Raw genomic sequence first — 12570 nt, 5'->3', positions numbered from 1 at the left:
TATGTGTGGAGGGGTGGAGGGAGCTGGGTTGGGGGCTACGGGGGCCCAGAGTGTCCTCTCCATCAATGTCAGCGGCCCCCACAAAGGCCCTCATGACAGAGGATGAGTAGTTATAATGCCGTGGCCTTGCCTGCCGCTCAAAGTCACCCCATTCCTAATTGCCCTCAGAGATGGCAGATAATGGAGGGGCTTTGAAGTGAAAATGGCCCCTAATGAGCGAGAGAGAGGGAGAGAGAAAGCGAGGGAGAGAGGTAGGGAGGATGGGGGACAGCAAGGGTCTGTATACGTGTCCACTTGTTTATATGAAAGAGAAAGTGCAGAAAATGTGAGGGAGATGTAGAAAATAAGATGTAGAGGAATAAGGGAGGATGTGTGATCGGGAGCTGCTGTGCTCGGCCTCGGTCTCTCCCACTGTGCTCACAGGAGCGCAGAGGAGTCCGAGACAGGAGTCTGAGACGGACACTCAGCAGGGGTCTGCTTCATCCATCTTCCTGGCTCGCCTCCTCCTCACCCCTCTGTCTCCAGCGTAGCCTCCAGGCACCTGTCTCCCCCTGATGGTTTGTTTCGTAGCTCCTCTCTCCATCTTCTCTGTCCTTGCATCATGCTCTCCTTCCTTTCATCCTTTTTTTTGTCCTCTGTCTGTCTGCCGATCCCTCCCTTTGTTCCCATCCCGCCCTCCTTCTCTGTGTTTCTGATGGACAAACTGACAAAGGCCCCGCCGCTCGGTCTGGCGTCAGGACCTTCCCATACCGGCAAATGCCTGGGATTCTTTGCACGGTCTTGCATACTTTCACATGACGCCAAGGAGACTCAAATGATTTACATACAAAGCATTTTTCTTTTTACTACATGCTCCTTTTGTCATGCTCTTTGGTACTGTCTCTTGATTACCTTTTCTTTGTTATTGTGATGAAGCTCTCTCACCCTTTACCTCTGACTTTGTCAGCAGGCTATAAAGTCAGTTTACTCTCCAGGCCCACGGTACCTTTACAAACAGTAAAGTAAATCAGAGCTGCTCACATTTAATAACTGCACAAGAAGGAAAAACATAGTGTGTACAGTAGCTAATGATGAATATCTAACTTCTAATTTAAACAATATGTATCCAAGATATAAAAATCAGATGTCATGGCTGCGAGTAGAAATGTGTTTGTTGCCCAAGTTTGTTTTTCTCTTTTATTCTCACCTTCAAATCACAGAGCTTCATGTCCAGTTTTCCTTAAAAAAAAAAAAAAGTACACCCATCGATCTTTTTAAAACACAGGTTGTTCAGCAACATTTAATAACATTTCCAGACCATTTGGATGAAAATTTGGTCCTGCTGCTCAATAGTAAAATATTTTTGACATATTTAAAGATGGTGGCCAGAAATGATACATTCGCTTGCTCAGTTTGTGCAACGTGAGCCAACGTTTTACTTGTGTTTTTACACAAAGAGGAAGGCGATATGTCGTTTCTGGCCTCAGTGCCTGGAAATACAGACGCAACTTGAAACTAAATAAAATGTAGACATTATACATATATATCTTTACATACTCAGATGTATTGCCACACACTGGGGCTACATGTCATGTGAAAACAATGCGCTATGGCAGCGGTCTACTTACATTTAGTTTTATTCTTCCACAGTTTCATAAATCTCAACCATTTCTTAACATTTGCAATTATCGGCGCCCTCTCCTTAAACTCAGTGCCGTGACACCGGGCAATCCTTGCGCCCTGTGTCATGACCCAACCTAATAAAACACAACCCGCTCGGCTGATGAAATGGCCAGTTAACTGTAATCTGCCTTTATCAGGCCCCATCAGCCATTGTGATACTCCCTTTAGCCTTTGTCTCCACCTCAAACTGGTGGTGTTTTTGGTATGGCCTGCCATTTCAAAGGGGGGCCCTCTGTTCTCGACAAAGACCAGAGCCAGTAGGGCTCTTCTGAATGACAATACTTTGAGGAATCAGTTGGTATTTACTGCTGAAGAGGTGGAGTGCATTAAGCCAGAGAGACTGATTGTTGTTGTGTTTGCCTTTACTAATTGGCTGGAAGGCAGTGAGCTGCTGATACAATTCAGAGGGAAAACAGTGATCAGAGGAGGAGACGGGAGGGAAAAAAGGAAAGGAGGAGTGGAAACTGCAGATTAAAAAAATGTATGGTTGGTTGACTCTCTGAGGCCTGATGAGAACATTAAGATTATAAGGACATGCCAGACACTGACATGCGGTCAAACCTTGTTTATTCACAACTAAATTATACAGTGTGTATTCCCACATGCTGAATGAGGTCATGACCCACTTTATCAGTGACTTTGCGTACAATTATAATGTCTGCATAACACATATTAACCACCACAGTCGTGACTGATTAAAGGCGGGTTTATTTTAGGACCAATCCAGTGAGGTCCCCTTGTCCTTCACAGAAACCTCAGAGACTGTCACAGCGAAATGTGAAGGAGGGGAAACGAGGACCAGAGAGACCTGGTTCCATCTAACCATGGGTACTTGTCTACTTAGTAATCAGGACAAGCTGTGGGGAGACTTGGCCTAAACTTTCAACCGCAATTTCTTCCTCCGCAGTGGAAGAAGACGAGGAGGAATAACAGAGGGGGGGAACGGTGAGCGAACGTTTTTGCTGGACGAGCAGAAAAGTAGCCATCCCTGTGATGTGTTGTGAAGAACGCAGGCAAGCCGCAGGTCTAAAAGGCAAGCACTGTATATTTGTGAGTGTGTTTTTGTGTGTGTGTGGGCATGCGCGTGCAAGTTTGTGTGTGTCACAAGTGGACCGAAGGCATGCATCAGATCATTTTTTGCTGACAAGAGCTCCCCCGAAAACAGAGACGCTACTCATCAACTTTTAGGTCACAGGAAGCCCAAATTGAGTGTGTGACATACACCCTAGAGGGAGACAGGAGAAGGAGGAGGGGGGGCCGAAATCAATGCGAGAGCCAAAAAGTTGGGCTCTCAAATGGTCATGGTTGAAACCAGTATTCACAGTGAATTTCCGGCCGCAGTGCCATGCCTAAGTCCCCTTGATTATTTTCTGGTTCAGGGGTTGCCGCATTTCAAAGCCTCCCCTCTGCCCACGTCTGTGATTCGGTCTCGTTGCGAGGCCTATATTTCAGCTGAGAAACGCGCAGAAAGCTTTAAGCAAAATTAAAAGTGACTATCAATCATACAGAGTTCTCAGTCTTCCATTTAGGGTGTGGTGTCACGGACCTGGACGCTCAGCTGCGTAACCCTGCGACGCTGAGTGGGCTGATATTTGAGTGTGAGTGTGTTTTTGAGCTTTTGGAGGTTAAATTTAACAGTGAGACTGGGAAACACTCGACCCCTCTTAACGCAGGGAGCCGCAAAGTTCAGCTGCTTCGACAGTGAGTAGGTCTTTGTCCTCTGTGAAGATGCTTCAGTGGAAATGCACAATCACCCTCTGTCGAATGCAGAAGACCCAAATCAAATGAACATGATGTGAGTCAGAGCTTCTGCACTGAAGATGATGCTTTTTGAGTTAACTCTGAAAGTGATCCAGAATCAGATATCGACAAAATGCAACAGGCAGACGTGACTTCTTGCATCTCATTCGAAATATTTTTTTGATTTGTGCACACTAAAAGAAAAGGTCTGTGGTGAGGCTTTCAGAGTCTTATCCTCCTTGTATCTACTACATGCACATTGCCATTGTTAGCATGCACACAAAAAAAAACACGTGGGATTTCTTTTAGATTCAATTTTAAAGGGGCTTTCCACCAATTTTACACAGTAGGTTCAGTTTACTCGTCACGATGAAAACTACGCAGCCTGTGTGATTATTCCTATAATGTCTTCAGTGGCTCTGGAGCAAGCTGTCCAAAGTTTAAAGAAATAACCCCCACTGATGTCATCGGGGTCATGTCAGCTTGGGCACGAGACGTAAAATGCCTAACAGAAAGCCTGTGTTTCCGTTCTTCAAACACGTTCTTCAAACTGGAGGAGTGGAATTTTAAAGCACAGAGCATTTAGGAGGCAGAGAGGGTCTAATGAACATTAAGTTAATACTGAGTTGTATTATGGGAAATGTAGGAGCCAATGTTTTTGCTGCTGCTTCCTTTTTTTTAATCTGTCAATTCTGAGTCCTACATCTTAATGAAAGTGGAAAAACCAAAATGCCCTTTAAATCGGCATCACACTGTTTTAGAGCTGCCGCTATGAATTATTTTAACTTTGCTGATCAGTTCAGATATTAGAAGATATTTAATTCACAAAGATATAAACAAAACAAAGCAACAAATGCCCATGATTGAAAAGCTGAAAGCTGACATTTTTTTTATTAAAAAAAAAGTAATCGACTAAATGTTGCCTGATTATTCTGAATAGTTGTATTAGTTCTGACAGTGTTTTGAAATATTTCGATACTCAGCCTTTTATGGCCTATACGTTTGTAGTAAATAAAAGTCATGACAGGCAAGTGCCATTAGTTGTGTGTGAAGGCCGACCCATCAAATCTTGACAGAAAATAATTGTCCACGGGCTCAACTCCGGCAGGACACAAAAGGAAAAAATGGAAGCATTCAGATGAGGAGCCGAGTATCTGTTTCACATAGTCCCTGTCGCTGTCCACGACGCTCCCCCCTCATCCCACTTTTCATAAGACATGAAAGAGCGAACCTCATAATAAAATGGAATAAACCATCCTCCAAGGTTGAATTATTGTAATTACGTGTAATTGAGTGTTTGGCGGCAAAACCATTTCCTCCTTAGATCCCACATGTACTTTTTGAAAATCACGATCACTTTGTTCTTGGCCCCAGCCACCGATCGACCTTCTCCAATTGCAGCCCTTCCTGAACGGCTGTGACATGAGACAGAGTGGGACTTGGGGGTGAGGGGGACTGGGAGGTAGTGGGGAGCTGCGTGCCGTGTTGTCACAAGATGAGTTACTCTCCATCAGTTCCATATGGTTCCAGTCATCTGTTGGGCTCATTTCTCTCTTTCCTCTTTTCTCTCTGCCTATTTATAAATACATGAAGCCGCTTGCGACGTTCTGGCCTTGGCCAGAGCCTGGGGTTAAGAATGGGAGAAACCACCGAGACACAAATTAGTTCATGTTTCATTCCAGTGTCTCTGAGGAGGTTGGTTTGTTCTGGGGCAGAAGTATGTGCCTTTACAGTAGACATGCCTGAGGATGCATAATAGTGGCCATTGTTTTAGGGTTATGCTGGTCAGCCAACAGTCTCTCAGCAGAAGAGCGCGAGTTTAATTGACCTCAACTGGTCAATTGTCGTCCCGGAAGAGTTTGCCTTTTGTGTGTTGTGGGTCAAAAAAGATTACACAAAAATTACAGACTGCTATATTGATGGAGGGGAAAATTGCAGCATACTGTATGTTACCTATGCTACCACAGTATAGCATTCTCACCATAAAATAGATTTTTTCAGTGAACCCGCTGACTTGTGCTAACGCCCATAATTCCCCGAGTCATTTCAAACTCACTATTACATTTTCAGCATTACAGCCGTCCAGTGAGGATGAGGCAATGGGGCGACCAGTGACCGGCTCTGTAAATGCTTCCATAGAGTATTTTAGCCCCTCAAAGACCTTTGTGTCAGAGTGAATGTACTCGTCTGTGTCAGCTCTGTCAAGTCGTAAGAGGGTGACTCGGTGAATCCCCAACAAATGTGTTTAATTTTAGATCAGAGGTCGAAGCAATGTAGCTGTATGGACAGCTGTGTCAAAGCAACGTGATTAATTCTGACCTGCACAACTTGCAGTAAGCCTGTTTATATGTTTGGTAAGACTTATACATTTCTGCTGTAACAGGATGTGACTTTTAGTCCAGCCCAAGGTATTTTTTCTTTGGTCAATAGCAAAATAAATATCATTTATTTTGTTAGACGAATGACTGAAACCGTGGGATCACTCATAGTTGATATTAAGGTCATAAATTTCAGTTCAACCACTACAAAGAGAGAAGCTTCATATTGGAAAATATTCATTTATTGCATTTATTATAAGTGGTCCCCTGACTTTGTGATAGTGTTTGGATAATATGGACGGTTTATGTCACACACAGATTCATTAACTAACATTTCTCAGGGTTCACTGAAAAAAGTAATTACTTGAACCAATAAGAAGTAAAGAGACAATTACATACATTTGACTTTTGGTGGATCAAGTTGAAATATCACTTTGATCTTACGAATAAAACATTCCATGAGTTATAATAGTGAAATTGTAATTCTAGTATTCATAGTCGATTTGTCAGTGGGTATCATGCACTCCCCGTTGATTACATGGACTCCAGCTCAAAAGTAAGTTGCGATTGGGAACGTCAGGTTGCCATTTTCTTATGATTGGCTGATGAAAGGTATAATTTGGGACTGCCAAGACAGCAACTTCAAAAGCTTCCAATGCCATATTAGGCTGGAATGTGAAAGCTGTCCAGGCAAAAAATGATCCAATTTTCTACTGGCTTTAATTACAAAGAGGATCCCCTTTCATTGGCGGGGCAATTGCTGTCCATTTCTGAAGACCATTGTGGAAAATGATCAAGTCAAGCATATCCAGAATGCTTGAGTCTGGAGTGTCTTAGTGTGGCCATGGCATGATCATATCATATTTGAAACTCACATGTCCACAGTCTCTGTAAAACAACCCCCAAACTGATGGTAACAAAGAACCAAGAGACGTTTTTGTGCCAGACAAGACACAATGATAACACCGATGGCCGTGGTCCAATCACTCAATGTCCAAATAAAAGTTTCTTTAATAACCATTTTGTTTGTGTTTGTGGTGAAGGGTAAGACAAAATAAAATGCTGGTAAAGGGTAATTTTCCCTGTAACCGTGTCTTTTTAGAAAGTTTCCCCTCCTTGGCTGTCACCACGCCAGCAAAATAAAAGCATAAATTGTGGTTAATCCCCTGAGCAGAGACATTGTGCCTGAAGCCTGTTGGTAATGGGCAATGCCCTTTCTAATCTAAATAAAGTTAAGCATTTGTAACAGCGACCGCATTATGGAAAATCCAATTTGTGATTGCACCATCTGTACTTAACCTATGGGTACTTCTTTGTTGGTCCAAGCAGCTAAGCTGCATGTCTTTTCCGTGATTAGTTTCCCAGGAAACTTACATGTACATGACCTTGCATGCAATGCCTATGATTCATATTCAGAATCTGGGTCCTGCTTATTATAGTGGTAAAAACAAATTAACATCTAAATATTCTCAGACATGCAAACCCACGCACAGAGAACAGAATCCAGAGATACTGTATATGCACAAAAGCACTTTTCTCACACAGCCTACACTCAAATAATGTTGATGGTGAAAGACGCTATTTGCTCAACATTTGTTTGACAATACATAATACATATTTATTGTTAATTAAATGAACATGACGTCATGAGGCAAAGAAAAAAACTCGGATGTTTAGGACCTGAGTCAAACATTTATCCTGGCACCAGCTCAAAATATCTTAAAAGCCTTCTTCTATTTGTTTCGTTGACATGCTGCCAACCAAAGCAAACTGGATGAGTTAATTCACCGTCTTGGCCAGCGCTTCCCTCTCTACCCCCACCTGTCAAATCTTGTCAGGGCAAATGTCACGAGGAGAAGGACACGAAGAAAAGGGACCATTCTCACACGTTTGGGACGTGTCCAGAGGCTTATTTGTAAGCCTGCAGGGTGTGGCAGGTAAGCTTCCACCTCAAAGGCAGCAGCTCCCTCCCAAGTAATTGCCCTTCATCAGATCAAGCTGCATGACATTCCTTCAGAGTGTTTCAAGCGTCCTCTGCCAAGAGACAGAAAGTTAACTGCCATCAAAGGGAACTATCTCCAATCTGGTCGATCAGTGGTGGTTGATGGGATATCACTGTGTCATTAGCTCAGGTTTCAAACTACACGCGTTAATAAACCATGCAATCCGAAAATACAACACATTTAAGGGCTCAACCAAGCAAAATACAACAGGAAAACATGAGGCTAATAAGCCAGCAACATGCAAAAAAAAGCCCTTACACAAAGCAGTGTTATTCACCCCAATAAGAGACCCTCTTATCAGAGCTGGGGCCATTCTAGCGAGGCAGAGGAAGGATGCATCCTCAGGCAAAGCAGAGATAAGGGCCTTTGAAAGAATTAAGCCAACGTCAAACAGGCAGTAGATGAGTTCTGTGAAGATAGAGCAGCCAGGACTGACAGGTCTGATAATAGTCCAAACAAAGAGAAAGTGGAGATTAAGGGGTTCCTTTTCAGGCAGTTAAGTGGGCTGCCCAGAGGACACTCCAAAACATGGCTCATCTGTCAGGGATGGGAGGAATGGATACCATCACTGACGCTTCATCCAGGGGACTGATAGCATCTAGGAATGCCTGTAAGGAATGCTTAGTCTGTTGTACTGTACAGTTCATTTTTTAGGGTATCAACAGTTCTCTACTTTATCAGCATGTTTGCATTTTACAATAAATGAATAGATGCAGTTTCCAAACAAACTAAACCAAAGTATGAAGGTCAAAGGGCAGACAATTCTCTCTGCTTGACAACAAAGCAACTATGAGTGAAGTTCAAGAAACCAGTTCCTAACCAGGGTACCAATACCTAAGTGGGTTGTTAGAGGGTATGGAAATCTCACCTAACTCAACTGAACTCAAGTGAAAAATGGAAACTATGATTTGATTTTAAAAGAAAAACATCCACATGTTTGAGTTAAAGAGGGAAATAAACAACCAAACAGGATTACAAATTGTAATTTACAGTAACCAGTAAGCTGCCACATAAGCATTAAGTGTTGCAATAGAGAGTGTGTGAAAGCAAGCAGAGAAGCCGAAATAGCTTGAAAACAGCTCTGACTAGTAAATAAACAGCTGAAATATTTAAAAGTGATGGATAAACAGAAATGGTTTGTGAGCAAAACCTGAAAATTAGTGGAAATTGTAAAGTAAAGGATAAATGGTCATTTGTGGGTTGTATGAAAATATATTGTATTTTAATGCTATCCGGTTCTGTATAATGAACAGTGTTAAAGAACATCCACTTTCATGAGAACGTGTTTGAGAGGTGCAGATGAAGGAGTTGAGCTAATCTAAAAGGGCTGGGATGATACATCAGACCAAACAGATACTGTATAGGAGCGTAAGCTTGATGTGAGAGGAGATTCATGAAGACACAAACTGCGACTCTATGAAACATATTTAGATAAAATCAGCTGTCGAAGTAGCAGCCTGTCATCCTTTTTTCCGCTCTGGCCCACTGCAGTACATGCTCGCAGCAAGCTCAATTAGTGTGTCTTATCCTGTGGTGAGATAAAAGTTAGGAAACTTTAATGCTCCGTTAGTCTCCTTACATCAACACATTAGGTATCTGTGCCCGTAACCTTGGCCCTTGAAAAGCTGCACTCTCTCCACAGCCAAAGCTAAAAGAGTGAATGAAAAAAAAAAAAATGACGAGAAGTTAGTGCTGAGGCGGCAGAAAGGGAGAGACAGTCACAGCACTCGGTTGTAACACAGTCTGGCACAACACTAACAAAGGAAATGAGCAAACCACACAGCAAATAACAGACTTTTATTCAACACTCTGGGCCCCACTGCTTACATCTGGGTGCCAACCTCAGTCACTTACAAATAAACGGATTTATGAGAAATATTACGCACAAATTACTACATTTGTCTAGACAGGAGGACATTATTTTAGCTTTACTTACATTGGCGTGACCAAGTTAAATTTTCATAAAAATGTATATTGGTATATGTCAAACATTTGCAGCTTCTAAATTCGCACTTTGGAGTAAATGGCATGAATCAGCAAATAAACTGAATTTCTCACAGTGTAAAACTACATAGATGAGTTGGAACTCGCTGCTAAACTAAAGGCCTAGACTTCCTGTAAGGGATACATTTTATTTCCAAGAGTTTGAGAATAGTTGCAATTCCACAGTTATATGGCACATTGTTTCCACCTGGGAAAATATTTCAGTTTCATGTGCACTCTTTTTAATGTGTCGTTTGTTCTCTTTGTACTCATAAGAACAAACTATTCCCTAATTATTGTGTGACAATGACTGTCAGCTATCATCACAATCTAATTATTGTTTTCAGTCCACAACAATATATGGATTCGAAGCAGCAAATGATTTACACGGGACCAAGATTTCCCCCTGGATCGGTCAAAAAGTTGCAGCTGAAAACAAATGCAATATGTCATTATGGTTTTCATTTTTTACTACAGTGCAGTGATTTATCCATCGTTCATTGTGAGACTCTGAAGTGGTAACAAGGAAATGTGAGTCACCAAACATGATGAATTCCCTCATTTTCACTGTCACACACAAGAAAAGCAGAAATCTATCTGATGACAGAACTTACTTGACAATCTTAACATTTACGTGCACCGGACAAGCTTTTTTAAACTTAAAATGCACCTTAATGACACTTTATTAAGTGTATAAGAGCAAAGAAACTGCAACGACAAGCTCCCTATTGCAGCAATTACAGTACAGTACAAAGAATCCAGTAATGAGTATAATTAAGTAGAACACCAAACAGTATTTCAGGTTTTCATGCACGACAGTGATGTTTTAAAGTCTAGCAGTATGGATGTGTGGTCCAGACGACAGTGCTGAGCGTAGACAGATATGCCCACGCAAACAATAAAATACTGAAGACGCTGACAAACCCACAAACTTTTCATCATTCAGATGACAATACAAGCTAGCAGGCAGACAGTGGAGACCAGAGTGTCTTGCTGCTTCAGTCTGTCACAGGAGTGACAGGCTGTGAATGCACTGAAAAAGTATAGGAAACAACCCAAAATGTCACATGGTCCATATCGTCTGTATCATGTTGGTTACCTTTACTGTCCTGCCATAAGGCCAGCAGTAAACCCCAAAATAATCTAATAAATCTGGTGTGTTCTCAGGGGGACATTGTGGGCGTGTAATCGAACAGAGGCACCAGAGAGTAACAACATTAAATCAGTCTCTCAAAAACACACCTTTAGTGTCATTAGGAGTTCTAGTGATTAGAGACTATAATCAAAGCTGCAGCGTGTAACTTCCTACCTGATCAAACTTCAGCACAGTGTTGGTGAAGCCAAGTTCAGTTCCCAGCAACAGGCCCTCCAGCTTGGTCCTGCATTGCAATGAACACAATTCACCTTGTTGCAGGTGGGAAGCCATTGAGGGATCATGTTATCTCACTAGGAAACAGGAACTGGAGCCACTGCATGCATTACACACTCATGGTGAACTGGCGAGACCTCATAAAACCTGATTAATATTTCTTGATGGTAGAATATTGAATCAAACAAAGTGTGTAAACACACACACCAGCACACCAGATTTCGCTTCCATGAAGATTTATTTGCACCATATAGTGTTTCGGGCACAAGCTGTCACTAAATTAAACCTGTTGTTTCTAGTGTTTCTCTACACTTGACTATACAAAAAAAAAAAACATTACAGATTACAGTCTTAACACAAACAAATAATAACACGACTTAAATTTACGTTCACTTGAATGGTCACGTCACAGGAAATCACAGTTCACAGGTGCAACCCACAGGTTGTTCTCTACAACTACTTCAGTCCTTCAGAAGTGGCTCTTCCATTTGCTTTCTCATCAGCTTAATTTTCAGTGTGTAATACTCCTCTTGCAGCCTGAGGACGGCTTCTTGTCTTCTCAGCACGCACATTTCCAAATCCATTCGCTCTTGCAGAGTTGTGCAGTGCGCCGAGGGTGGAGAAGAGGAGCAGGAAGAGTGTAGTTGTTCCACAGAAGCAGTAAAGCCAGCAGCATGTGGAGAGCTAAAGTGCACTGCCAGTGGTTTGGGGATGTTAGTAAAACCAGACATTTTTTGCTCTGCAGGAGAAGTGGAAGGATCTGGATATGTAGGGAGCTCAAGCTCTGTCAGAGGATGATTGTTCATGAATCTTTCATCTATTGGATGGTCACTTCCGTCTTGATCACAGCTGAAAAATAAAGCTTGTTTATGAATATGTCAGATAACAATTTGCATTTCATCCTTACGGGTCAGTTCGTCCAAATTACAAAAACAAAAGACCCCAATTGCAGACATGCATTTCAATAAATAACTGTACAGAATTACCCTTGATACAGTCGCAGTCGGTACGCTCACGAGAGAAGCTAAATAAAAAAATGTAATACCTGTTTTGTTGAGTGTCCACCAACTCTGAAGAGTCTTCTCTATCCCTTTGCAGCATGTCTGAGAGGTTCATCACAGAAATCACTCCTTGAGTCACAGTACTGAGCTGTTCAAGGCACAGGCCTGTGAAAAATCACGATATTAATAAGTAATATTAATAATAAATGCAATACAATAATTTCATTAGAAACAGTGATATGGATTTTCTTATTTTTTCTTTCAATCCAAAGTGTTTTTCTGCAGCCACCCCCACATCCACCCTCAAGGTCCTAGAGATTGTAAAATTTAATTATACTAATTATAAGACTTTTTATTGCAGATTTTCTTCACCTGTGGCCGCTTGCCTTTTCTGTCTTTTGATCTCCTCCCTTGACTTTGCCAGCAGGTTTTCCCACTTTTTGTTACAGTCAGAAACTGTACGCTGGATCTGTGGGAAGGCAGTATTGATGGCA

This window comes from Pempheris klunzingeri, chromosome 2, assembly GCF_042242105.1.
Source record: "Pempheris klunzingeri isolate RE-2024b chromosome 2, fPemKlu1.hap1, whole genome shotgun sequence".
Classification (NCBI taxonomy): domain Eukaryota; kingdom Metazoa; phylum Chordata; class Actinopteri; order Acropomatiformes; family Pempheridae; genus Pempheris; species Pempheris klunzingeri.
This window is presented reverse-complemented; position numbering follows the sequence as displayed.